The sequence below is a fragment of the Citrus sinensis genome, chromosome 4 (assembly GCF_022201045.2).
Source record: "Citrus sinensis cultivar Valencia sweet orange chromosome 4, DVS_A1.0, whole genome shotgun sequence".
In the NCBI taxonomy this organism is placed as follows: Eukaryota; Viridiplantae; Streptophyta; class Magnoliopsida; order Sapindales; family Rutaceae; genus Citrus; species Citrus sinensis.
In genome coordinates, this window is record NC_068559.1 from 6,885,106 (window position 1) to 6,911,600 (window position 26,495).

Here is a 26,495-nt window from a genome sequence, read left to right on the forward strand (position 1 = left end):
TTTTATTTATAAATATAAAAAAATAATAATAATGAAGAACGAAGAAACTGCAGCAACCGGCATCGGCTGTCATGGCTGTAACCACCAAAAACCGGAGATCGCGAGAAGGACGTTAGAAACCACCAAGGGAGAAAGCCGTCGAAAATTAAAAAAAAAAAGAAAAGAGAACGAAGAATGGAGAAGACAACACAGATGGGGGGGACTGCAGCCATCGAAACGACGCCGGCTGCCGCGACTGCAGCCACTGAACTGACGTCGACTGCCGCGGCTACAGCCACCAAACCGACGCCGGAAATTACCAAGGAAAACGCCGACCGAAACGAAAGAGAAAAAGAAAATAGAGAAGAAAAAGAGAGAAGAAAAGGAGAAAGAAGAGAGAGAAAGTAAGGATAAAATAAAGACACAATGGAGGGGGATTACCGTGTCTACCGTCGGGTTGGATCTTGCCGTGAGCTGCCGAAAAACCGCCTTAAACCAACCAAATCTGGAGCCAAAATCGCCGCTGCAGCAACTGAGACCCACGCTTGAAAACACGAGAGAAGATCGTCGGCCGAAAGAGGGAAAGAAAGAAGAAAGAAAAAGAAGAAAGAAAGAAAAAGAATAAAGAAAAGAGAAGAGAGAAAACACGGGAAGAAGAAGGAAAAAAAAAAGGGAAGTGAAGAGATAGAATAAGCCTAGGGAAGATGACCAGGCTAAAAAAAAAAAGAGTAAAGAAGAAATTTTTACCTGTGAGAAATTTTGAAAGAAGAAGGCCACTGGAGATAATCAACTTTTAGAAGATCATTTGGGGATTTTCAAAATAAATGAGAGGAGATTGACATTCACGTTAGGAATTTTTAATTCAACCTGACAGAACACACTGCACAAGAAATGAGATAAGGGATGTTTGTGTGAGATTGATATTTTTAAAATTCAAACTGTGTGTCAGAAGACTGCCATTTCCCAAGAAAATAGAAGAAAGACATAAAGACAACTATTCATTCTCATCAGCAGTTGAGTAAAAAAAAAAAAAGTGGCAGGAAACGAAAAAGACAAAGAGAATATTTTTTAGCCCGACAGTACACAAAGTTTAGTCAAGGGAAGAAACTAAGCGGATAGCATATCTTCCTTACACCAATTGTTATCCAAATTTACTAAAGAGTTTTCCTACGCTTCCGCTCAAGATAGAGTAGCCTCCAAACTTGCCTTTATCAAGTAAGGGGAAGCCGAGCCTTTGGCGGAGTATGTGAGTCGTTTCCACCAAGAGGTGCTGCGAACCGGAGCATTTGGAAACCAATACACATTGACCCATTTTGAAAAAAAATTGAGGTTGGGCAAGTTATGGCGTTCTTTTCAAAAGAAGCGCCCACTTTCATATGGGGAAGCCCGTTCCCGGGCGTTGCAGCAGGTGGAGATGGATGAGAAATGCCAATTGAAGCGCCAAGAAGATAAAGCCGATGTTACAAAGAACAAGGAAAAGCCCAAGAGGATGGAGGCCCCAATACCACAGGTACCCCGAGCATAGAGCCCTCCACGGGCTGCCCCGCAGGGACAAGGGTATAACGCTCAAGGTACCCCGAGGGTACCCCAACCTCCAAGATCGCCACCACCGGATCAGCGAGAGTTACCACCGAGGCCTCGGTACAAATCTTACCATCCACTGAATCGATCCCCAGAGCAGATCTTCTACCATATTCGGGATATTGGCCTCCTTCGTCCTCCTAAGCCAATGAAGAAGTACCCTAACATGAAGTATAGCCTGAAGTATTGTGAGTTCCATGAGGACTTCGGTCACAGCACAACCGAGTGTTTTACCTTGCGAGAGGAAATTGAATCTTTGATTCTTAGCGGGTACCTCAAAGAATTTGTTGCTGGCATGAGAGAAGCTCGGAAATCCGCGGAGCAAGATAAGGGCAAGCGGGTAGCTGATGGCAGTCCTGAACGAGAGGTACTGATGCAGCGGAAGTTTAATGTTCAAAATATTCCGTTGATTCTAGAGAATACCGGAACAAAAGAACAACTAAATTCACGTTGATTCAAAAGAATACCACGAATTTAGGGGTTAAGACTCGTTGATTCCGTAGAATACCGAGAATTAACTAAACTCAAATACTCACAAAGAGATTTGAAAATTGAAAATATTATTGAAATCGAACATATATGCTCCAAAAGATACAAAAGACACTAATTTATACTAACTAAGAGACTTATCCTAATTTGATTAGAAAACCTATTTTAATAAGACTTGTACCTAAATTAGGAATATTACTCAAATAAGCAATGCCTAAACAATAAAACTCTAAATAGGAAACCAAATTAAAGTAGAATACAAATTAATTAAAATATTCCTAAATATTATAAATTTAAATCTAATTAAGATTTCTTCAATTTCTTGCTCTGCATCAGGTACCCTCGGGACATAAGAAATGTGTGTATGTCCAGATGATCATGGGCGGACCGACTTTAGCGGGCCAATCTAGGAGGGCTATCAAAGGCTATGGTAGATCGTTGTCGATAACCACCAATATTGGCAGAGAAGTCAACCTTAATGAATGGGGTACACCGAAGGTACCCTACCATCCCCTGCCTATCCTTTTTACAGAAAACGATGCGGAGGGTATCTCGTACCCCCATGACGATACCTTAGTAGTTACGTTGAAGGTTGCCACCGGTAAGGTAGCAAGAACTCTTGTAGATACCAGCAGCTCCGTTGACGTCATTTTCAAAAGCGCCTTTGATCAACTATTGATTGAGTCGCCAAAGATCACCCCCTATGCTACGCCTCTTATTGGGTTCGCCAGAGATATGGTTATACCAAAGGGCATCATTACGCTGGCCGTTACACTTGGTAAGGTACCTCACCGTGTTGTTCATATGATTGATTTTCTTATTGTAGATCACCCAGGTGCCTACAATATTATATTGGGTAGGCCGTTCTTAGTAGCAACTAAAGCGGTGGTATCCATGTACTACCTCGCCATGAAAGTCCCGGTATGTTATCACCATTAAAAGGGACCAGCAATCTAACTATACTATGCTTGACTTTCGGAGTATGTAAAGTTGATGGGGTTTTGTTTATTTAGCTTGCTGAGTGGTTTATCTTGTTTGGGGATAACTCGTTTAGCATGTATGGCGAAATGAAAGTATACGCAACTAAATTGCTCTAGTCGGCAATAACCTTCTAATATTGAGTGAGATCAGCATGTGACAATGCTTTAATTGCATGGTATCTAAGATGCGATTTTGCTAGATTGTTTTTATGTAGGCAATACATTCTAGTGTTGGGCAACACCCTTCTAGTCTTCGAGCGACTTCACCAAGTGACAATGCTTTATTGGCAGGGCATCTAAAATGCAATTATGCTAGGTTGTTTTTATATTTGTTTCAACACTGTATGCACCGTGTGTCTTTGTATGTATGGGCTTTCTTAAATATGAGATTGTTTCTTTCTAACCTCTCTCATGCTACAGAAGGGGGTTTCTATTATGTTATTATCGTCTGATTAAATGTCCATTCTTAATTGTTTATTTGGGCAGATATACTCCTAGAACTTCTACAGTCACATATAATTTGAAATCCAAACCGCAACAAAATCTACAATGGCAGAGAGTAGTGTTCAAAATTAGCGGTTCTGCGCTAGTTGGGAACTGCCCTAATATCGACCCCAAGGTGCAATTCTTTTGCCCTCTTTTAAGTATAAGTTGATGTGGTTTAAATTTTGCGAATAAGGAAGTATTTAGATGTACAATTTGTTTGCAGTGTGTTATGGTTGGTTTTACATGGGGAAACCGTTTTACATATGGTTTGTGTTATTAGGTGGTGATGCAGATTGCCAGGGAAGTAGCATCAGCCTGTCGTCTTGGGGTGGAGGTATTGCCCAAACTCTCTTTTACATGTTTTAATTGTTCAAAATGTTCCTTTATTTGTGTTTTTCTAAGTTTAGGTTGCAGATGCTCATTATTAAGTGACCTTTAGGTGGCAATTGTTCTTGGAGGTCGAAACTTCTTTTGCGGGGATTCATGGCTTTCTGATACTGGCTTCGATAGACCCACAGCTTATCAAATTGGGTAATTTCTATGTTATTTATCTTGCATTTAAACTTCCATCTCTATCTTTCAATTATAGTTGGAGTCTATCTTGTTGACTGTAGAGTCTAGAATTAGGATGTTTTGTTTATTATGTTAACAGACCATGCTTATATGGTCAGTATAGATTAGGAAGTTTTGTTATTATGTTATTATGTTGACAATGTTCATAATGGTCATTAAAGAGTTAGGAAGTTTTGTTTATTATGTTACAAAGTTCGCAGTTCTATCCTCATTTTCTCCCATTTTATGCTTATATTTCATTGATGCAGCGTTGAAATTGAATTGCTATTATATTGGATACTGAATTTATCATCTGGGTCAGGCCTTGACACCTTTAGTGCTGCTCTAAGTGATCCATACAGTTGTAGGTTGCTTATATCTCTTCCCAACCTTATAATACCTTTTGCAATGTGACCGTGATTTCATTTCAGAATGATGGCAACGGTTATGAATTCTATATTGCTTCAATCAGCCTTGGAGAAGCTGGAAATTAAGACGCGTGTTCAAAGTGCATTTGCTTTGCCAGAGGTTGATGAACCATATAGCAGGCAAAGAGCCATCCCATCTTGAAAAAGGGAGAGTTGTGATATTTGGTGGCATTGGTGCCGGCACTGGAAATCCGCTTTTTACCACTGATGCTGCTGCTGCTCTTAGAGCTTCTGAACGTAAGCTTGTACCACTTAACAGCTTTATTTCATTCTCTTGTTTCTGTATATAATATCACTCGCTGTAATCATGGTTTACTGCCAGTACTGGTGTTCTTTCTCCTTTTACCTGTTTGTGTGGAGCTTTACTTGGAAAATAATAATGACATGCTTTGCATATTTTTCATGTCAGTTAATGCGGATGCAATGGTTAAAGGTGTAAGTGTCAATGGTATATATGATTCCCACTCTGGTAATGGCCATGTAGTACCGGAACACATATCTTACAGGGAGGCAGTCTCCGGCAACTTTACGTCCATGGACACAATGGCCATTACATATTGTGAAGAGAATGGGATTCCTGGTTGGTATTTTCTTTTGCCGTAATTCTAGCAGTTGCAAATCAGATCCCTTTGGCTTTTCCTGATACATATGTATACAATCTCTGTAGTTGTAGTGTTTAATCTGCTTGAGCCTGGGAATATTTCAAGTGCATTATGTGGAGGCCAAGTGGGCACGTTGATTGACCAATCAGGAGGAATTAGTTGATGCAAAAGAAATGTCTGCTGGATGTGCTTTGAGGCATGATGTCAACTTCATGGAAGTACAGCAGGTCCAGTGTCAAAAACATGTATATATTGGAAATTTGAAATGCAGCAATCGCAATCGAATGCATCACTTTGAACTCGCTACTGTAACATAAATGACTGAGTTTGGAGCATGTCCCTGTGTCACATGTAAATCCTGTAGTAGAATTAGAACCTACCCAATAAATGATGAAGAAAAATGCTGGTTTCAGTGGGAAAGTTATTGCTTCAACGACCCTCCCAGACGTTTCTTTCTTTGTTAATGTGCAAAGTCATCTGCTTTTTTAGGATTTTTAATGTGATTATTTAGTTGTCACAAACTATTTACTCTTCTTTGAGTGACTCCAAATCATGGGTGTCATGTTGCTTTCAACCTTTCAGTTTTTCGAGAGGATGCAATAAGCTAATTTTCATGTTGAATTGTAACCAAATATCTTTTTTTTAGGCTGCCGTTTAACAAAACAAAATTGGTAAATAGACAAACCCCCCAACCTGCTCTTTCCCGTAAAGGTTTGGTGAGTAAAGCAAGATCTAAACTGGGATTAAGGAATGCTATTATGGGATAGAATATTTATACAGTTCTTCTTGAGTTAAGTTATAGGGTAGATATTTATTTATTTTTTATATTTTAACAATACAATAAACCACATTTTTCTTTTATTTTTTGCAGAAAGTGCATAAAATGAGTCGTTTATTTTTATTAAAATTTTCGTAAATTAGGCATATACTCAAAAGCCTGTACACAAACTAGCAAGACGAAGAAAATAAGTTTTGTTTTCTTTTATAAAATATTCAAAATCCAATTAAGGAGACAAAGACGTTATTTACCATCATACTTTCCTTTTCTCTATAATATAATGAATTCTTCTTGTGATGCTATGTTAAATTATAATATGGTATGCACGTACGTGATAGGGCGATAAGGGATGATAAAAGAAAATAAATAAAATAATTTAATATAATAATTCATATTTTAATAGGATTTATCTGCTTTACAATTTTATATTGTTATTGTTTTGATTATCCTAGTCTAGTTAACATTTGAGTTTACATTCAATCTGAATCCGTATCAATTAAATAAATCAAAATCCTAAACAGAAACCTATTAGGAAACATTAACGAGTATAAGTAATCACAACTACAAATTTGGACTCCAACAAAGAGTATACACTACTCTCACATTGCGATAATGAAAAACTCTCTCCTCATCATTTTCTTCTTTCTTGCCCTTACGCTTTCTCCTAGTTTCGGGTTACCTTCTAATGTCGGCGGCAGTCGCAAAGGCAACCACCATCTTAAGCTTCAGCTTCCGGCCGGAGTAGTTGGCCCCGAAAGCCTTGCTTTCGACTGCAATGGCGAAGGGCCGTACGCCGGTGTTTCCGACGGTAGAATTCTCAAGTGGCAAGACTCAAAACTTGGTTGGACTGAATTTGCCATCACCACTCCATTCAGGTAAGAATTCGTATATATACATGTTAGTATGTAATTTATATCATTGTATTGTAGCATGAATTTACATGCTTGCATGTTATTGTGTTTCAAAAAATTCATGTACATAGAAAAGGCTACGGTCGCATGTTATCGTTTTATATATACCCTACTAATTTAAAGGGTCGAAGAGTTCTTATTAGATTTCTTTAAAATTGAAAATGAAAATTACTCTACCTAGGTCAGACCTCTAGTAAATAAATCTATTGTCGTTTCGGTTTGAAAACACTAACATCTACCAAACACTTCACTATCTTATGTGCGATTCTTTTAACATCAGATATATTACTTTGATTTATTTGTATGTGCAATTCAACTAAATCTAGTTTACGAATTATTAATTTATTTCTTTTCAAATGTACCAACGGAATTTCAAATTTGCATGCGATTTGATTAGGCGGCTAAGGAGGATATGTGATGGCACAAGCAGCACGATTTTAGAACCCTTATGTGGGAGGCCGTTGGGCATTAAATTCAATCCTGTTACATGCGATCTTTACATCGCTGATGCATACTTTGGCTTGATGGTCGTCGGGAGAAACGGCGGCCCAGCGAAACAACTTGCTTCTTCAGCTGAAAGAATTCCCTTTCGCTTCACAAACGCCTTGGACATTGATCCCAATACCGGCGTTGTTTATTTTACCGACAGCAGCATGTACTTCCAAAGAAGACAGTACCCTATGCTGATCGAAAGCGGAGACAGAAGTGGAAGATTATTGAAATACGATCCTCGCAACAAACAAGTGACGGTATTACGAAGGGGCTTAGCATTTCCAAATGGCGTCACCCTGAGTAACGACAAATCATTTTTACTGGTTGCTGAATCAGATTCAAGGAGGATTCTAAGGTTCTGGGTTGAAGGTGAGAGCGTTATATATTCTCCGCAACCGTTCGCTCAAGTTGCTCAATTTCCGGACAACATCGAGACAGACAGGAACGGAGACTTTTGGGTTGCACTAAACACTAAGAGAGGAAATGACAAGACAGATCTTGTGGCGGTAAAGCTTGATGGCAGCAATGGCAATGTCCTTGATGTTTTAGAAGGAAATAAACAAAATGCACTCGATTCTGTTAGCGAAGTCGAAGAACATGGTGGATATTTGTACGCGGGATCTCCAGTGCAGCCTTACGTTGTTGTAATCAAGGCTTAGCTAGGCTTGATTCTTTTTGCTTCTTTTCATTCTTCTTTATTCTTAACTTCTAACAATACAATAAACTACAGTTTTCTTTTTTTCTTTTTTCTTTTTTAATTGCATAAAATGAGTCATCCGTATTTTTGTTGAAATTTGCTTTAATTAGGCATATACGCATGAATAAAAGCAAGCATGAAACTGTCATCACCATAAAATTGAGCTCAAAATAAATTCAGAAAGTTGATTATTTGAGAATCTTTATAGGAATTGGTTGTTTTGGATCTGAAAGTTGTTTATTTGAGAATCCTTAAGGAATTGATTATTTCGGATGCTAAAGCAATCCCAAACTTGTTGTTATGATTATAAAACTCTGCATAAACCTCAACAAAATGCTTTTCCGTAAACAGAAGAACCTAAAGTGCTAAACCCATTAGCATCTAAATTATATTCTGTTCTCTGTGCAAAAAGTTCAAGAAGTGTATTCAAAGGTCTCGTCTGAATTTCATTTGAGCGAGTTGATAAGAATAATCAAAGAAACGCATACAGTCTTAATCTAAAGAAACAGTAATAATGAAATGAACTCAACATGCATAGTAATGTAGTACAATGCGGAGCTAGCGAATAAATGTAACCGCTATTATCAATTTCCATGAAAGAGCTGATTAATATACATGTTGTTCTTCCCATTTTACAACTTTTATTTGGATCCTTCTATCCTTTGATCTTATCCTTAAGTTGGAGAGAACTCATGGCCCTCTGCTGATGTTGCACATCGCTAACGGCAGAGAGCAAAGCACCGATGATATCGTTACAAGGTATTCATTGAAACAATTCGTCGAACAGTTTGATTTCTTTAACAAACAGTTGCCTCTACTCATTGCAGATTGCAGAGCAAGAAAATATTAAAATAATGAAATAGATCATTTGGATTACATTGGAAAGGCTAGTAAGCAATTCATTGTTAACTAATACTATAATTAAATAATAAAGAAACAATTAATATTAGGGAAAAGGACAAAAACACCCCCAACGTTTAGGTAAAGGGACAAAAACCCTCCTAATGTTTCAAAAAAGACATTTACACCCCAATTTATTATAATTTTACCATTATACACTTCTAGCATATAAAAAAAATTATTAGATTATCCAATTTGTCTATATATTGTTAATAACATTATAAATAGACAAATTGAATATTATAAAAAAATTATAAATATACCCTCATTGCCCAATTCCTCTATTTAAATTTTTATCAATAACTAATTTTCAAAAAAAATATCTATACACCTAAAAAAATTGTAAATAAATTATAATTTTAAAAATAAAATTAGTTATTAATAACCAATTTTATTTAAACTTTAAACTTGTATATTTAACAATTCTCCACATGTCAATCATTTAAACTTGTACATTTATAACCAATTTTCTATGTTATTTATTATGGTATTAATAACCAATTTTATTTTTAAAATTATAATTTATTTATAATTTTTTTGAAGTGTGTAGATGTCTTTTTTGAAAATTGGTTATTAATAAAAATTTAAACAGAGGAATGAGGCAATGAGGGTATATTTATAATTTTATTAACAATATATAGACAAATTGGATAATTTAATAATTTTTTTTATATGCTAGAAGGGTATAATGGTAAAATTATAATAAATTATGGTGTAAATGTCTTTTTTGAAACATTAAGGGGGTTTTTGTCCATTTGCCTAAACGTTGGGGGTGTGTTTGTCATTTTCCCTTAATATTATACTGACTGATTAACTTGAGAATTCTCCTACTCTTCATTTAATATCAATGGCCTTGACAGCAAGACAGTTTAAAAAAAATAATTTAATAAAAAAACACCCATAGCACTATTAATATTAAGCAGTTGCGTAGCACAGTCCCACCATCTTAGAAGCAAATAATAGTGTTCTGTCATGTGACACAGTTATGGGTCCAAAGTGAAACTCTTAGTGATCCCACAATATAACCTCTTAAATTTAATATTAAAAATATTATTCGGTCCTATTATCTATATATCTATATAAAGTTACGACTACAAGAGCTGATGTGACATCACCATTCATTATCTTTTTATATTCTAAAATATCTAAAATATTGGTGGATATTATTTTTACATGCCTCTTCCTCTTTTTATTTAAATCCAATAAAATGTAACCATTAATAATAATTAATTATAAGTCTTTTGAAACATTTATTTATTTTATTATACTAGCAATTAAACTTTAGTGGTTTAAAATACATCAATTAATTAACATAGGAACAGAAGTTTTTTCATCTTCTCTCAACAATGATACTAGAGCCAATTTTAATGTCATAATCATATATTTAATTATGCAACCTTTTATTTAATGGCTTTTGACTTCTTCAAACTCTCTAAACACTAAATATTTAAGATTTGTTGTGTTTGATTTTTTTTTTTTATTATTTAACCAACATCCTCTTTAGAAAAATTCTTATATTTTATTGTTTGATTTATTTGAATTTTTGGTATTGTGTGCTTCATGGAGTACTTTTTGCTTCATGAGTTGAACAATGATAAAGATAATTGGATGATAAGGGTTACGCTTTGTAGGATGTGAGAGTCTACTAATACTAAGAAGAATGGTGAATCTTTCTATTTAAATCCAATAATATATAATCATTAATAATAATTAATTATAAGTTTTGAAACATTCATTTATTTTATTATGCTAGTTCCACCATATGACAAACCACCATCAGACTATCCCACTACACACGTTCCCCCCCCCCCCCCCAAAAAAAATAAAGATACATTAAATTCAAGCCATTAAAGGCCTGAAGCTAAAAGGAGTTATAGAGATTTACAACCATTGTTTTTTCTCTCTTTTTTCTGTTAATAAAATGAATTCTTCCTGTGGTAAGGACCAAATCAAAGGAGTGGTCTGCACAAAACAGAATGATAAAGAAGAATAAGTAAAATAACATAGGATAGTTTTAGATTCTTGTATTTTTGTTGTTTTCATTATGCTAGTTTAACTAACGTTTGAGTTTACATTCAATCCGAATCCAAACCAGTCAAATGAATCAAAATCTTAAATAGAAAATTATTAGAAAAAAACAACTAAAATAAATACCAATGTATATCAACGCCTCACAATTACACAATTCAAAAACTTACTTCCTTCGATTGCAATAATGAAAAACTCTCCTCTCATTGTTTTTTTCTTTCTTGCCCTTACGATATATATATAAATAGTTTCAGCTTACCTTCCAATGCTGGCCGCAGCCGCAACGGCAACCACCATCTTGAGCTTCAGCTTCTGCCCGGAGTAGTAGGTCCCGAAAGCCTTGCTTTCGATTGCAATGGCGAAGGGCCGTACGCCGGTGTTTCCGACGGTAGAATTCTCAAGTGACGAGGCTCAAAATTTGGTTGGACTGAATTTGCCACTACCACTCCCTACAGGTAAGAATTTGTTTATAACATGTGTGTGTGTCTAATTTATATTATTGTATTATAGCATGAATTTACATGCACGCTCGTTATTGTGTTGTCCTATTATGTATAGCAAAGGTTATTGTCAGGGTAGCATTTTTACAGTGCTTCCTGTGCTGTTATAGCAAATTAAACGTCAAGAAGAGATTCTTAGGGTCCTTTAAGATTGAAAAAGAAAAAAAAAAAAAAGAACTCTAGGTGAGACTCTAACAAATTAATAAATAGTCGTTTTATTTTCAAAATACTCTCTAAATAGATATATAGCATTTCACTCTCTTATGTCCGATTCTTGTAACATCACATACAGGCTAGTAATGTTGTTAAATTTCTAAGATATATATAGACCTCAAGCAGCTTTAGTTTCACCCAAATGTTCACTCATATGATAATTACAATGGCATAGAAAATGGAACAAAGGAAAAAGAAATAAGAGTCTCACCATACATATTCTTTGCGCTTACAGGAATTTTTTATGCATTTTCTTCAGTTATGCTAGCGGAATTTCAAATTTGTATCTGGCTTAATTAGGCGGCCTCGGAAGATATGTGATGTCTCGACCAACACAACTTTAAAACCTTTGCCAATGGGCATTAAATTCAACCGTGTAACATGTGATTTGTACATAGCTGATGCATACTTTGGATTGATGGTCGTCGGCCCAGCGAAACAACTTGCTCTTCAGCTGAATCTCTTTTTGCTTTACAAATGCTTTGGGCATTGATACCACTACCGGAGCTGTATATTTTATTGGCAGCAGCATGTACTTTCAAAGGAGGCAATATTCTATGTTGATCGATAGTGGAGATAGAAGTGGGAGGTTGTTGAGATACGATACTTGCAGTAAAGTGCTGACAGTCCTACAAAGAGGCCTAGCATTTCCAAATGGCGTAACCCTAAACAAAGATAAATCATTCCTACCAGTTGCTGAATCGAATTCGATGAAGATTTTAAAATTTTGGATTCAAGGTGAGAGAGTTACATTCTCTCCGCAACCTTTTGCTCAGCTTTCGAAATTTCCAGGCAACATCGAGATGGAGTGTAAAGGAAACTTTCGGGTTGCATTGGACACTGAAAGACGAAATATTGAAAGAGATCTTGTGGCGGTTAAGCTTGACGGCAATGGTAATATTCTGAAAGTTTTACAAGGAAATGAACGAAATGCATTTGATTTTGTTAGCGAAGTTGAAGAACATGTTGTTGTAATCAAGGCTTAGCTAAACTCGTTTATTTATTATGCATTGATTAATTGTCGTTCTCAAATTTTGACAATACTGCAATTTTCATTTAAACAGGTGCATAAAATAAGTACTCTGTATTTTTCTTGAAATTTTAATTAGGCATACATGGATGAACAAAAACCAAGCAAGAAATAGGCACCACCAAAAAGGAACCCAAAAGGTTAATTACCATCAGCAGTCGCACTTACTCCTTGCACTGGGGAGTCAAGAACAAAATTTATCTTCAATCTAAAAAGTGAGCAAATTTTGAAACCAGAACATAATTAAAATGAAATGGATGTGATTTTTTTTTATATTTATATTACATTTATAGGCACTATTATAAGCTAAAGTAAACCCATATTCGATAACAAAAGTTAACAATTTTTCTAAGTTGCGATCAAATCAAATCCGATCCGATCAATATTTGATTAATTTGGACTGAGAAAGTACATAATGATTCTAGGATTAATGATTCGCTACTCACTAGACTAAAGACGCTGATAAAATAACTAAAACGTTTCTACTCCTGTTTGAGATGAAATAACACTTAAACGAAGCAAAAGCCATAACCCACATGTCAAAAGCATTAACAAAAAGAGACAGAGAAAGTTATCTCAAGGGAGCTTATTTTCGAAATACAAAACTGTATCAAAATCAGTTTGTTGTACATGGATACTGTCAAAACATTTGTCACAGCAATTAACTACTCATAAAACTGTACACAAACTAATTTTATTCCGGAAAAGAATGGCTATGCGACATGCTATTTTTGAATCTAAATGAAAATATATTTGAACCTGGGCAACTATAATTTGCAACCACTTCCGAGTGCATTATTCTGAGTTTTCTTGCTCCAAGTCCACAGCTAACTCTATAATTCCTCTGTACAAATCCGAGACCCATCCAAAAAGTAAGGGTCGATCTTTCATGAATTGCCTTCATGTTTCCACCAACAGAAAGTCCTAAAGGAATCTTTGGATGCTTTAGGAATAAGCATTAAGCTAGACATGAAAGCCGATGGTTCAACTCATGTGTAGCTCAAATCCAGAAAATATCATTCAGACTGAAAATAACTATCATAAATAGAAAGCCGATCAAAAGCATCAAAGTTTGCTTTTAGTCCAACAAATTGACTGCCCAGCTGAGCACAACCAGCATCTAGCCAACGGCAGCCCCCATCCCCTGTGCGTAACGGACACAAAGCTTCACACATCTGACCAATTGGATTGCTGGAAACAACATCATCCATTACGGTGACTGAAACAGAGAAATCTGATTTCTCATCATACTGTATACTGCCATCAGATACTCTTTTTGAAGCGGACATTTTCAGTGGACTCTCAGTTGTATTACCTTCAAAGTCAACAGTACAATCACCACTGCTAGAAAATTGAACCTTGCATCCTAATGATTGAACGGCTCGATTTATGGCTTCACTTTCCTTGCTGGCCCTATTGGCTACATTCACAGCCTTGCTCCTGAGTTGCGTCTCCTTTCTTAACTCTGCAGTTTGTGATTCCATAGCAATGATGGTTTCTTTAGCTTTCTTTTCCGCTAACTCTTTTGCCTGCCAGGAATTTTAATCGACTGAATACTATTTACAGACCCTCTATAATTCAATTACAGTAAAAAAAAGACGAGGTCAGTTCATTGTCATTTAGGATAATATGAACAAGTGAGGGGTTCCATTAACCAATAGAAAACAACCTTTTATTGTTGTCTATCACCCGAAAGGAGGGTAAAATTCATATTTTCCAATTGTCTAAATCCATATTGTCTAGTACAACACAAAATTGCACCTGTAGAACAGAAGGAAAAATTTCCTTACCTTCTTCAGTTCAGAGAACTTTATAGCCATGTCCCTACATTGTGCTTCAAGCTCCCCAGTTTGGGCTTCGGTGGGACAAGCCCAGCGCAGATGGAATTGAGGCCACAAAGTTGGGGCTAAAGCTGCAGCCGGAGGTAAAAGAGGACCATTATGTTTCAGCGGATCATAAAAGAGGTTATAGTGAACATGAGAGCTTCCTGCCGAAGTGTAATATACGCACTTGGATTTTCTTAATAAAGGGCCGATTTTTATTTTTCTCTTCTCTATTAATTTTTAATTTCGTCACTATAGTTTAATTGGGATAAATTGAGCTCGATTATACGCGCCGATGGTCGGATTTTATTTTCGTAACGGATCTGAAATTCGCTTAATTTGTAAAAAAAAAAAAAAAAAAAAAAAAAGGGGCAGAATTGTATAACTGGAAAGAGGGAAACGGGTTTTCCATTTTAGAGAGTAAGAACCCGAGAAGAGAGAGAAAGATAGAGAGAGAAGTCAGACCCGTTGACCCGAGAACCCGACCCAGTAACCCGCGGATTGACCCGACGATTTCTCCCAACTTCAGCCACTTTACCGGCCGTGCTTGGTACCGATCTGAAGCTTGGAAGCAGACCGTCGTATCCCTGCTGTTATCGTCGCCGGAAACTGGCCAGAACGCCGGTGATCGAGCTCGAAAAGTCGCGGCTTCGACCCGTTTTCGTTGCCGTTGATCCCGCCGGAGTTGTGACGCGCCACCACTTGGAACTGGTTCCTCACATCCCCAGCAACATTTCCCGACCAGCCACGACCACCGGGGACGTCGGGAACTCGCCGAATGATCTCCGAAAATTTGTGGAACTTTGGAACTTCGATCCGCAGCCGGTAGCGCGCGTGGCAACTCACGGCCGCCACCGTTGGATTCACCGAGGCCGGAACTAGCAGACCTAAGTTCCCCATCGTCGTTGACTGAAGTCCGGTCACCGTTGACCGGCGAGGGGCAATTCGGTAAATTCATGGACTTTTGGGGGTGATTGTGTAATTTTATGTAAATAATGGACATTTTGGTAATGTTGGTTGAGGGCAGTGAAGTAATTTGTGATTTTAAGGGTAATTCGGTGATTTAACTCGTTAAGGACATTTCGGTAATTTTACGAACCGAGGGTAATTTCGTAATTTCGAACAATGTGATTAATTTATGTAATCTGAATTGAGGACAATATGGGTATTAACGAATATGAGGATAATTTGGTAAAATCATGAAGTTTGAGGATAAGTTGGTAAAATATTGATGTTGGGGGTATTTTGGCAATTTTGGCCTATAGGGGCATTTTGGTAATTTTATACATGCGGGACTAGTTTATCGTTAATAGATATTTGTTTCGAGATTTATTATATTAATTGGTTTTTACGGAGAATAATTATGGTGTTTTCCGTGATTAGGAGGATCCGCATCCGCGAACGAGAATCTACCCGCGGACGTTGTTGATACTGAGTCTAGACATCATCACTGTGAGTGGAATATACAAAACTATTTTCATAGTATATGCTGATTTTCTTATATAGTACAGTATGTTTGAGAAATAAATGTTTAATGCGTTGATTTAATGATTTTCCAGCGAATTGACTTTTATTTATGTGTTGATATTTATTATGATTGAGAATGAGTTCGATTTATGATTTTATTAGCGTTTTTGAGTAAAAGCATGATATTAGAATTGAGCAGACTTGAGATATGTTGAATAGAAAGAAAATGAGATTTCAGATGGGATCATATGTTTACTATCAGTTTTGAAATCATTAGACAGTACCCTTCCCTCCAGATACAAGAGATACAGATAAAAAGAGATACAGAAAAGAGATACAGATAAGATGAGATAGAGGCCTTTGGGGCCCGTCGGGACACACATAGAGGCTTTGGGCCGTGTGTTCGGGCGCTTTTGCCTTTTGGGGGCTTATGCATGCACAGTACAGATATATGAGATAAGAGATATGAGATATGAGATGAGATCGTCCCCATCTATCCGTTGTGGCTCCGGGGCGTGACGTTACCCAGATAGTGCGTCATTGCCTGGCCGTTGTAGCCCGGATATGATCAGATTATCCCCTGGGTACTTGTTTGATGACAGTTTTTAGTATTCAGTATTTAATATGAGTATGGTGATTCCATCGATTTTATGCAGATTTATTATTGCAGTTATTCAATTTGAATTAAATGAGTTTATGATATTTTGAGAAATTGATTTGAGAATTGATTTACGAAATTGAAATTGATTTAAGAAAAGATTTGAGAAAGATTAAATGATTTTGAATAATTTATTAAAGTATCAGCACCTACTATCCACTCACTGAGCTCACTGAGTTTTATACTCACCCCTCTTTTATTATATTTTTCCCCCCCACGGGAGATTTACAGGTACATCAGTCAACCCAGTAGTGAACGTTAGTTTGATATTGTGGTCACGTGATGATGCTAGAAGTCGTGGATTTTATTATTATATTCGAAATTTGTGTTATTATTTTATGTTATTAAGGATAATCGTTGTATTTTAATATTCGGATGATTTTGGTGATATTTGATAAGTTGATTTGAGAAGTTGGTTTGAGAAGTTGGTTATGGAGGATATTTGGTTATTAAATTATTTCGGGAGTGTTATTTTGTCATTTGCAGGGTTGGATATGTTTTATTCATAAGGGAGACTCTGCCGAAATTTTTATAGATTTGTTATTAATTCGATTTTACGAGTTTAGATAGACTCGCCCTGGGGGAGGTTGCGGGGCGGGTCGTTTCACGAAGAACGCAAATCAGCCAGATATGCCCACAAGTACCCACATGCTTCAGCAACACCACATTGCTGTCTCTCCTTTTCACTGAAAATTAAGACTAACAAATCAGATAATTCAAAAACTTTCTCAGCAGTGCCTTGAGAGTTAAACTGTTCCATTCCAATTTGTTTGTATATGTTTCCATACAGCTACAATATTATATAATTGGAAAAAATAAGTAAACAAGCTGATTTTGCACCAGCAAATATAAACATCATTCATAAGAATGCCTGTACCAGTTATACATGTTCATTAATAAAACAGCAACTTCAGGGGATGAAATGTAGCAAAATTTCTCTTTGACCAGTAGTTCCTGAGATTATACAACATACTTATGAAGTAAAAGAAACATCCAAACCATGCTGACAAGCTAAAAACATAATGAAGTCAATTTAACAAAAATTACAAGCTAACTTAAAATACAACCTTTTAATCCATTATACTTTAGATTTATCTGTATAGTTTGTTAATGCTCCCTTCTGAACAAATTGTATCATTTATACTCTCAATCCTTCTCAAACTCTATAACTTTTGCATCAATTTTTCTTTTTTTCTTTTTAATTGACAAAAACAAAAGACCATTATGCTTTTAAATATAACAGTTCCACTATGTAATAATCACATCAAGAATTCTTAATTTTTTCTCATCCTTTCTACTTCGAAAGAGGAAAAATTAAAAAAAAAAAAAAGATTTGAACCTCAAACTTGTATCAATTTAACTTTTCATTTCCCTTAACTAAAGATTTAATCAAAAAGACCAAGCCCCTGGGCATGTAAAACCATCGCACTGCAGGAAAAACAATAGAAAAGGAAAAAGAGAGAGAACTTAAAAAAGCAGCTCTTTAGGACAAATTACTGGCTAAGTCCTGCTGTTATCCCAATAGTCATAACAGATGAAGTAAATGCATGCCAGTTACCACAGCTTTTATTGGAATAGGATCCACCCCACTGCTTGTATTAATGTGAAACTACCTGTTGCACAAGAAGTTTCCAAAGCGACAAGAAAGCACACAGTCCAAGAAATCCACCAGAAAAGCCTGGATACGAAAGAGTAGAAAAGTCAACAACTGGTTTTCTCTGGAAAGGATATTGTTGGTTTTAAACAAAGAAAAGAGTACACAGAGAAATTGGGGCTGCTAATTGCATTATAATTCATTGCTGCAATATTTGAATTTATACATGAAAAGAAACAAACAAAGCCAAAAAATCTGCCTACATATCTTTAACACATATCTGATATCATACAATTCAAAAACAAATTTTTTTCCTACAATCTTGCAGGATTTTATTGACAGCATAATCAAATCTTGCTGTTTTTATTTTTACTCAAATCCTGCAGCAAATATAGCATTATCATCACTCCTCCTTGCTATTTTTGCTGCAGACACCAATTCTTTTCTTCAACAACTCAAATCTTGACTTTGACAGTCCCTTTGTCAAAATGTCAGCTAGCTGGTCTTCAGTCTTGCAATACACGAGCCTTACTTCATCATTCTTCTGGACTTCTCTAACAAAATAATACTTAATTTTGAAATGCTTTGTCTTCCCATGGAACACTGGATTGTTAGAAATTGCTATGGCAGCTTGATTATCAACAAAGATTTCAGTTGCATAATCCTGAATCATTTTCAAATCTGTCATAAGCTTCCTTAGCCATAAGGCTTGATTGACTGCAGCAGCAGCTGCAATATACTCAGCCTCAGCAGTAGACTGAGCTACGATTTCCTGCTTCTTTGAACTCCAACAGAAACAACCTGAACCAAGACTAAACAAGTAGCCTGACGTGCTCCTCATATCATCACAGGATCCTGCCTAATCACTATCAGCAAAACCATGCAAAATGAGCTTGTCTTCCTTCTCAAATTTTATTCCATGATCCAAAGTTCCCTTGATATACCTGAGCACCCTTTTAGCAGCCTTGTAGTGCAATTCACTTGCACAATGCATATATCTGGACAGCAAACTCACAGTAAACATTATATCAGGTCTTGTTGCTGTCAAATACATCAAGCAACCTATAAGACTCCTATGTAATGCTTCGTCAATCTTTTCAGCACCATCATCTTTACTAAATTTCTCATTTTGAGCTAAAGGAGTACATACTGACTTGCAATCCTCCATGTTGAATTTTTTTAGCACTTCTTTAGCATATTTTTGCTGTCCAATGAAGATCCCCTGCTGTGACTTTTGAATTTCCAGACCTAAAAAGAAAGTCATCTCTCCTAGATCAGTCATTTCAAATGCTTGCATCATTTGAACCTTAAATTGCTTCACTAATTCTTCATTGCTTCCTGTGACAAGCAAATCATCAACATAAAGTGAAACAACAATCAATTCATGATTAATTACTTGAATATACAAAGTTGATTCACTCATGCTCTTGTTGAAGCCTATGTTCAGCAAATGATCATCAATCCTGCTGTACCAAGCTCTTGGAGCCTGCTTCAAGCCATATAATGCCTTTTTTAATAAATATACTTTCTTTAGATCTGCAACAAAACCCTCAGGCTGCTCAACAAAGATTTCTTCATCCAAATAGCCATTTAAAAAGGCTGATTTAACATCAAGCTGGTAGATTTTCCACTGCTTTTGTGCTGCAAGTGCTAGAAGCAATCTGATGGTGTCCAGCCGTGCTACAGGTGCAAACGTTTCAGAAAAGTCAACACCAAATAGTTGAGCATACCCTTTTACAACCAGCCTTGCTTTGAATTTGTTTACAGAACCATCAGCATTGAGTTTGGTTCTATAAACCCATTTCACACCAATAGTTTTCTTGTGTAGTGGTCTGTCCACCAACTCCTAAGTTTGATTCTTGTGAATCATCTTGATCTCATCTTCCATTGCTTCAAGCCACTTTGGATCTTTAGCAGCCTCATCATAACCTGCAGGTTCAAGCACAGCCATATTGCACTTTTGATAAATTTCTGTAAGTGGTCTGGTACCTCTTATTGGCTCATCATCAATTATATCATCATCTCGCAATTCTGGTGCTTTTTCTTCTGCAAAAGCTTGCTTTGGTTCAGCTGTTTCCCAATTCCATCCTCCGGCTTCGTCAAATTTAACATCTCTACTCACTATGATTCTTCCCGTCAAAGGTTGATAAACTCTATAACCTTTGGTGAGAGTACTGTATCCTACAAAAACTCCATATTTTGCTTTTTGATCCAACTTCTCTCTTTTTGCATCTGGAACATGAGTAAAACACATGCAACAAAAAATTCTTAAGTTATTAATAGAGGGTTTAAAACCAAACCAGGCTTCAAAAGGTGTTTTTCCCTTTAAAGCATTTGTTGGTAACCTGTTTTGCAAAAATACAGCAGTATTAACAGCCTCAGCCCAAAACATTTTTGGCATTTCCTTCTCAAACAACAAACATCTAGCCATCTCCATGACTGTTCTGTTTTTCCTCTCACTGATTCCATTTTGTTGAGGTGTATAGGTTGCTGTAAGCTGATGTTCAATCCCTGCAGCTTCGCAAAACTTAGCAAATTTATCAGCTGTATATTCAGTCCCATTATCAGATCTGATCACCTTGATTTTACAGCCACTTTGATTTTCAATCCATGTTTTAAACTTCCAAAACACACTAGCAACTTCAGATTTTTGTTTGAGAAAGTAAACCCAACACATTCTACTAAAATCATCAATAAGAACCATGAAGTACCTATTACCATTTAAGGATGCAGTCCTCATAGGTCCACAAACATCTGTGTGGATTAACTGAAGCTTCTCAACTGCTCTCCATGCCTTATTAACAGGGAATGGCAATCTAGCTTGTTTTCCCAGCTGACAGACTCCACACACTGATGCTCCTCCTCCATTGAAAGTCATTCCTTGCACAAGATCATTTTTCTGCATGTAATCTAATGCAGAATAATGAAAATGCCCCATCCGCTTGTGCCATAACTCAGCCTGGTTTAAAGTACATTGATATGCACTACATTTATCCTTGTTCCAACTTAAGCTGAAGCTTTTGCTGTTCATTTTCACAGAGAACAACACTACACCATTTGGGTCAGTAATGACACATATGTTATTCTTAAATACAACAGAATAACCTTTCTCAAGCAATTGTCCCACACTCAGCAGATTTCGATCAATTTTAGGAACAAGTAATACATCAGAAATAAACTTGATACCTGTTGAGCTTTTTATTGCAACTGTCCCTTTACCTTTCACTTCAATATACTGCCCATTGCCAACTTTAACTCTTGACACTTCTGACTTGTTTACTTCTTTGAAAAGAGATTCATCGAAAGACATGTGATTTGTGCATCCACTGTCTATGAGCCAATCATCACTCGAACTGTTACTCGAAAAACAAGATACAACAAAAAGTTGTTCATCCTGTTGTTGTTCTGCTGCTTAAGCTTGGTGTCCTTCTTGCTGTTTGTTTTTACACACCCTCTCCATATGCCCCATTTGCTTGCATGCCCTGCATTGAATGTCAGGCCTAAACCAGCATTTCTTTTGCGGATGAGAGGTTTTCTTACAGTGAGGACACGGGGAGTGCTTGCCCTTGTTGCCTTCATTGATGCTACTTGCCCCCTTCTTGTAAATCTTCTTACTCCACTGTTTCTTTTCTTTGCTGCCTCCCTGAGCTTGATCAGCCTCTTTCACTTGAAATGCTCCTTCAACCATCTCCTCCTTTCTGTAAGCTCTCCTTTGTTCTTGAGCTTGCAGTGCATTGACAAGCTCTGCCAATGTTATTGTTGACATATCTCTGGACTCTTCAAGTGAAGAGATTTTAGATTCAAATCTCTCAGGCAAGGTCACCAAAATCTTCTCTACAATCCTTCTATCAGAAAACTCTTCCCCAAGCATTCTAATTTTATTGGCAATCATCATCAACTTGTCTTTATAGTCATTAACTGTTTCTGTCTCCTTCATTTTCTGCATTTCAAATTCCCTTCTCAGGTTCAGGACCTGCATTTGTTTTGTCCTGACGTTCCCCTGATATTCTTGTTTCAAAAGATCCCATGCCTGTTTCGCTGTTTCACAAGTCATGATCTTTGTGAAAATTGTCTCTGAAACTGCAGAGTGAATGCATGTCTTGGCCTTATATCTCCTTTTTCTTTCATCCCTGTTATTCCTCATATGAGCTAATGGTGGATCCTCTGGATCTGCTTCCACCAAGTCCCATAGGTCACATGCTTCCAGGTAAGATTCCATTTTCACAGCCCATATTTGATAATTTTCACCTGTGAAAACTGGAGGAGCAGATAAGAAACCATTTCCTGCCATATTGAAGTGTAGGAAGCCTCTCTAATCACGTTACAGGTCCCTTAAGAATAAGGGCTCTGATACCACTTTGTTGGTTTTAAACAAAGAAAAGAGTACACAGAGAAATTGGGGCTGCTAATTGCATTATAATTCATTGCTGCAATATTTGAATTTATACATGAAAAGAAACAAACAAAGCCAAAAAATCTGCCTACATATCTTTAACACATATCTGATATCATACAATTCAAAAACAAATTTTTTTCCTACAATCTTGCAGGATTTTATTGACAGCATAATCAAATCTTGCTGTTTTTATTTTTACTCAAATCCTGTAGCAAATATAGCATTGTCATCAGATATGAAACAATGAAGAGAGAAGGGGAAAAAAATGGAAAGAAAGAAAACATTTCACCAGCACATTCAAGTTTAATGATGGGATATGTTACAGAATAAGAAATTCATTTCACATATAGAAGAAAATACATACCGACGAGAACTCAAAGGCAAATGGATACATCCGCATCAATTGTGAAACACAATCAACCCACTGCAGAAACAAATTCACACACCAGATCATTAATTTTTCCTCAGACAAACTTATAACACAACTAGAAAGCTGAAGTCCTCCCACAGTAGAGCCAAAGGCATGGAAGAGGGGTCAGGACCTCAAGGCAAGCTAGTGTTTATACAGGATTGAGCAGCTACTTAATGAAGTGCGCTAAGAACTTGAGCTTTTGGGTCAAAAGGTTTCTCTAACATGGTATCAAAAGATAATGTCTCAAGTTAAATTTCCACAAGTGCAAACTCAATTTTAATTATTTAAATTTCAATTCTTTGGCTCATTTTCGAGCTCTCCTGTATCTTAGCCCATCTGCAAGCTCATCTTAGTCAACATTTCACATGATGCATGTTAAGATTTGTTTTTCAGGCCCTTATCGGTTTAAGCTTCTGAATTTTGAAAATATTAATTAAATGAAGATTCTACTAACGACTCAATAGTTAAACTAAATATTAATGCAAGAACCTGCAAAAATATGGGAGAATAGTTGTTCTGTGCATGAGAAGAACCAGAAGCTTGAGGTGCTAATGAACCAGATGATTGGCGCATGGGTGATGACGAAAAACTCCCAGTAGAGAACTGCCTACATAATTCAAAAGATATATCACCACTTCCAGAGAGGGTTGGCATTCCCACACGATCCGAAAATGGATGGCCAAATGCTAGCCAATCTTTTTCAACAAGTGCCTGCACCAAGAAAAAAGATTTTATAATTTATGAGTCACATCACGCATCACACTGAGTGCATAACTGAAGAGCAAGGCAAATGATATCCATGTTACCATCTCATATGGATAAGACAAATAAGAACGGTACAGCAACCCAAGAAGAAAATAAAAAATAAGCAAAGAAAAAAAAAATCAATGCCAACACTTGATTCTGAGACAGTAAAATTAAAATGGGAAAAAAATAAACTAAAAGGGCCACAAAAAACCTATGCATGCAACAAAAGAGTTCCCACATTGCCTTTCATACTAGATTATTTAAGAACATCTTGGCAGAAACATCAGAAAAAAAGATCTTAAGACTGCCAATAAGAGCTAAAGTTTCAAGAATAAAAATGTACCTGAAATCCAGCGAATGTTCGATAGTATGGATCAAGTAAAAAATTAGCAAGTGCAACCAACTGAGTTGTTCTATCCCAACCATCACTGCATAACACAAAGGCAAATGAACATGTTAGACACCAAAATACAAAAATGTTAAAAAAGGCCAATAAAGGCCAATTTCAGGGAAACACCTGAAATACAAATTTTCCATTTTGTTGAGTGTCAACAAAACGTTTTCATTTTATTAATCTTTAACACATCAAAATAGGAATTACCTAGGACTTCAAACAGGAAATCTCTAATATCTATCCTGATTACAGAAGTAGGCGAAATTGCAATAAAAACTCCTGTCTCTTGCTCTCTCTATCTCGCAGCTCTCTAAATGGTGGAATAAGAAGTCATTTGGATTAAACTCAACTCAATCTAAATAAGGGTGTGTTTGGGAAAAAATTTGCTAAGCTACTAAAGTCCAGCTACGAGTGTTACCAAACCCTTTAGTAGCTGGGCTTTGCACCACACTCCCAAACGGGCTATTAATTACACAAGTTCATAGACAACTTTAACATCATCGTAATCACTCCAATCTAAAGCTCAGTTTGAGAACTGGATTTTTACCTGCCTCTCTTAGTCTTCAAAGATTGCTGCCAGCAATCCATGAAAAACTCCTGGAGTAAACCTACGTAAAAATACACAATTTTTGACAAAGAGCCCTCCCAAGTTCACATATGAAAACAATGGATTGGTCGTTATACCTTGCTGACCAGAGTTTCAGATAAAAACAACTTAAAAGAAAATAAACAAACAAATAAAGAAATGATAAATGACGAGGTCCTTTTGAAATCATCCTCTCTGTCATCCAAGACAAATAGAAAATTCTATAAATGTAACCTAACCTTGTCTCTGCATATATGATATAAACCAGAAATAAGGAATCTAAAAATTGCATATATCCAGAAATATGACTCAATAGCCAATCAAGAATTTATTTAAGTATTTATAGTTGTTATGAAGCAAAGCTTACATAACTAAAAATTCAAAATGTAAAACTTTTCTGAGCAGAAACTGAAATATTTTTATCCATTTCTAGTAATGACCAGTCCAGGAAGTTATGGCATCAAAAAACTTCCGACCTGCAATGTACTAGCACAGAAGCTGATTCTAAAGTGATTTGTGCAGCAATCCAAGCTGAACCAGCCAGGATACTCTGAACATGTATTAACCAACCACTGTCTCCAAGGGTTGATACTGAAGCTGACATACTGCTTAGATTGCCCCCACCCCATGTCCAACCACCATGTCTCTGTCAATAAAATTGGAAAATAGCATAAACATATGTTCAAAGGATAACAGTTATCCAAAGTTCAGCAGACAGACATTTAAAAAACCTTAACAATTCAACCTGAGGATATCCACCTTGTAACACTTTCAAAAAAAAAAATGAGGAATTTGAACATTTATACAGACTGAGCACTGAGCAAATGACTCAAATTAAAAATACCATAAACGAGTAATGTGACAAGGTTCCAACTCAACATGAGAGGAACTGTGAGGTAATAATGTTCCTAGAACTGCAAATGCTCTTCAGAAATTTGTGTCAAGCATGTTGCGGCTGATGTCAGAAGCAAACTTTTTTTTTCTCAGCATTCGGGACACCGATTAAAATAACTTAAGATAAGAAAAGAAAAGGTCTTCATAGGTCCCATGACTAACCAAGAATGATGACAATTCATCAGACGATGTGGTGCCATGAGTGTCTAAGTAGTCTCTCAACCCCGATAAAATTCGCGCAGTTCAAAAACATGAAATCGCCACGCACCATCAAGAAGGTTCAAAGCTTGGCAGGCCGGGTAGCTGTCCTAAGCCGCTTTATCTCCAAGGCTACAGACCGGTGTAAGTCCTTTTTCAAAGCTTTGAAGACCGGCAAGAAGCTCCAATGGACACCCGATTGCGAAGAGGCTTTCCAAGAACTGAAGGGGTACCTCGTGAATGCTCCACTACTTGCCAAACCTGAGCCGGGAGAGGGGCTTCTGTTGTATCTCACCGTATCCGAGCATGCCACCAGCTCCGTGTTACTCCGAGAGGATGATAATGGGATACAACGACCTATTTACTACACTGGTAAGGCTATGGTTGATGCCGAAAAGAGGTACCCCACCTCTGAAAAGATCGTTTTGGCATTGGTTGTCTCCGCATGGAAGCTCAGACCATATTTTCAAGCTCACACCATTGCAGTCGTCACCAACCTTCCCCTCCGGCAAATCCTCCAGAAGTTAGACATGTCCGGAAGGCTTCTCCAATGGTCCCTCGAATTAAGCGAGTTTGACATCATCTTCAAGCCTCGATCGACGATTAAAGCCCAAGCTATCGCTAATTTCATTGCGGAATTTTCCAATGACTTAAGTAGTGAAGGTGATCTGAGGTACCTG

General features: G+C 36.8%; 1 protein-coding gene and 1 long non-coding RNA gene across 2 annotated transcripts in view; one reads left to right on the forward strand and one right to left on the reverse strand.

Moving 5' to 3' along the window:
- LOC102628265 (phosphatidylinositol-3-phosphatase myotubularin-1-like) overlaps nucleotides 1-26,495 on the reverse strand; it is a 169,017-nt gene that overhangs the window by 78,519 nt on the left and 64,003 nt on the right. The gene's annotated exons all lie outside the window — the stretch shown is intronic.
- On the forward strand, nucleotides 14,889-17,005 carry LOC112497933 (uncharacterized). Its single transcript, XR_008054333.1, has 3 exons — nucleotides 14,889-15,417; nucleotides 15,853-15,921; nucleotides 16,826-17,005. It is a non-coding gene; the product is annotated as an uncharacterized LOC112497933 (long non-coding RNA).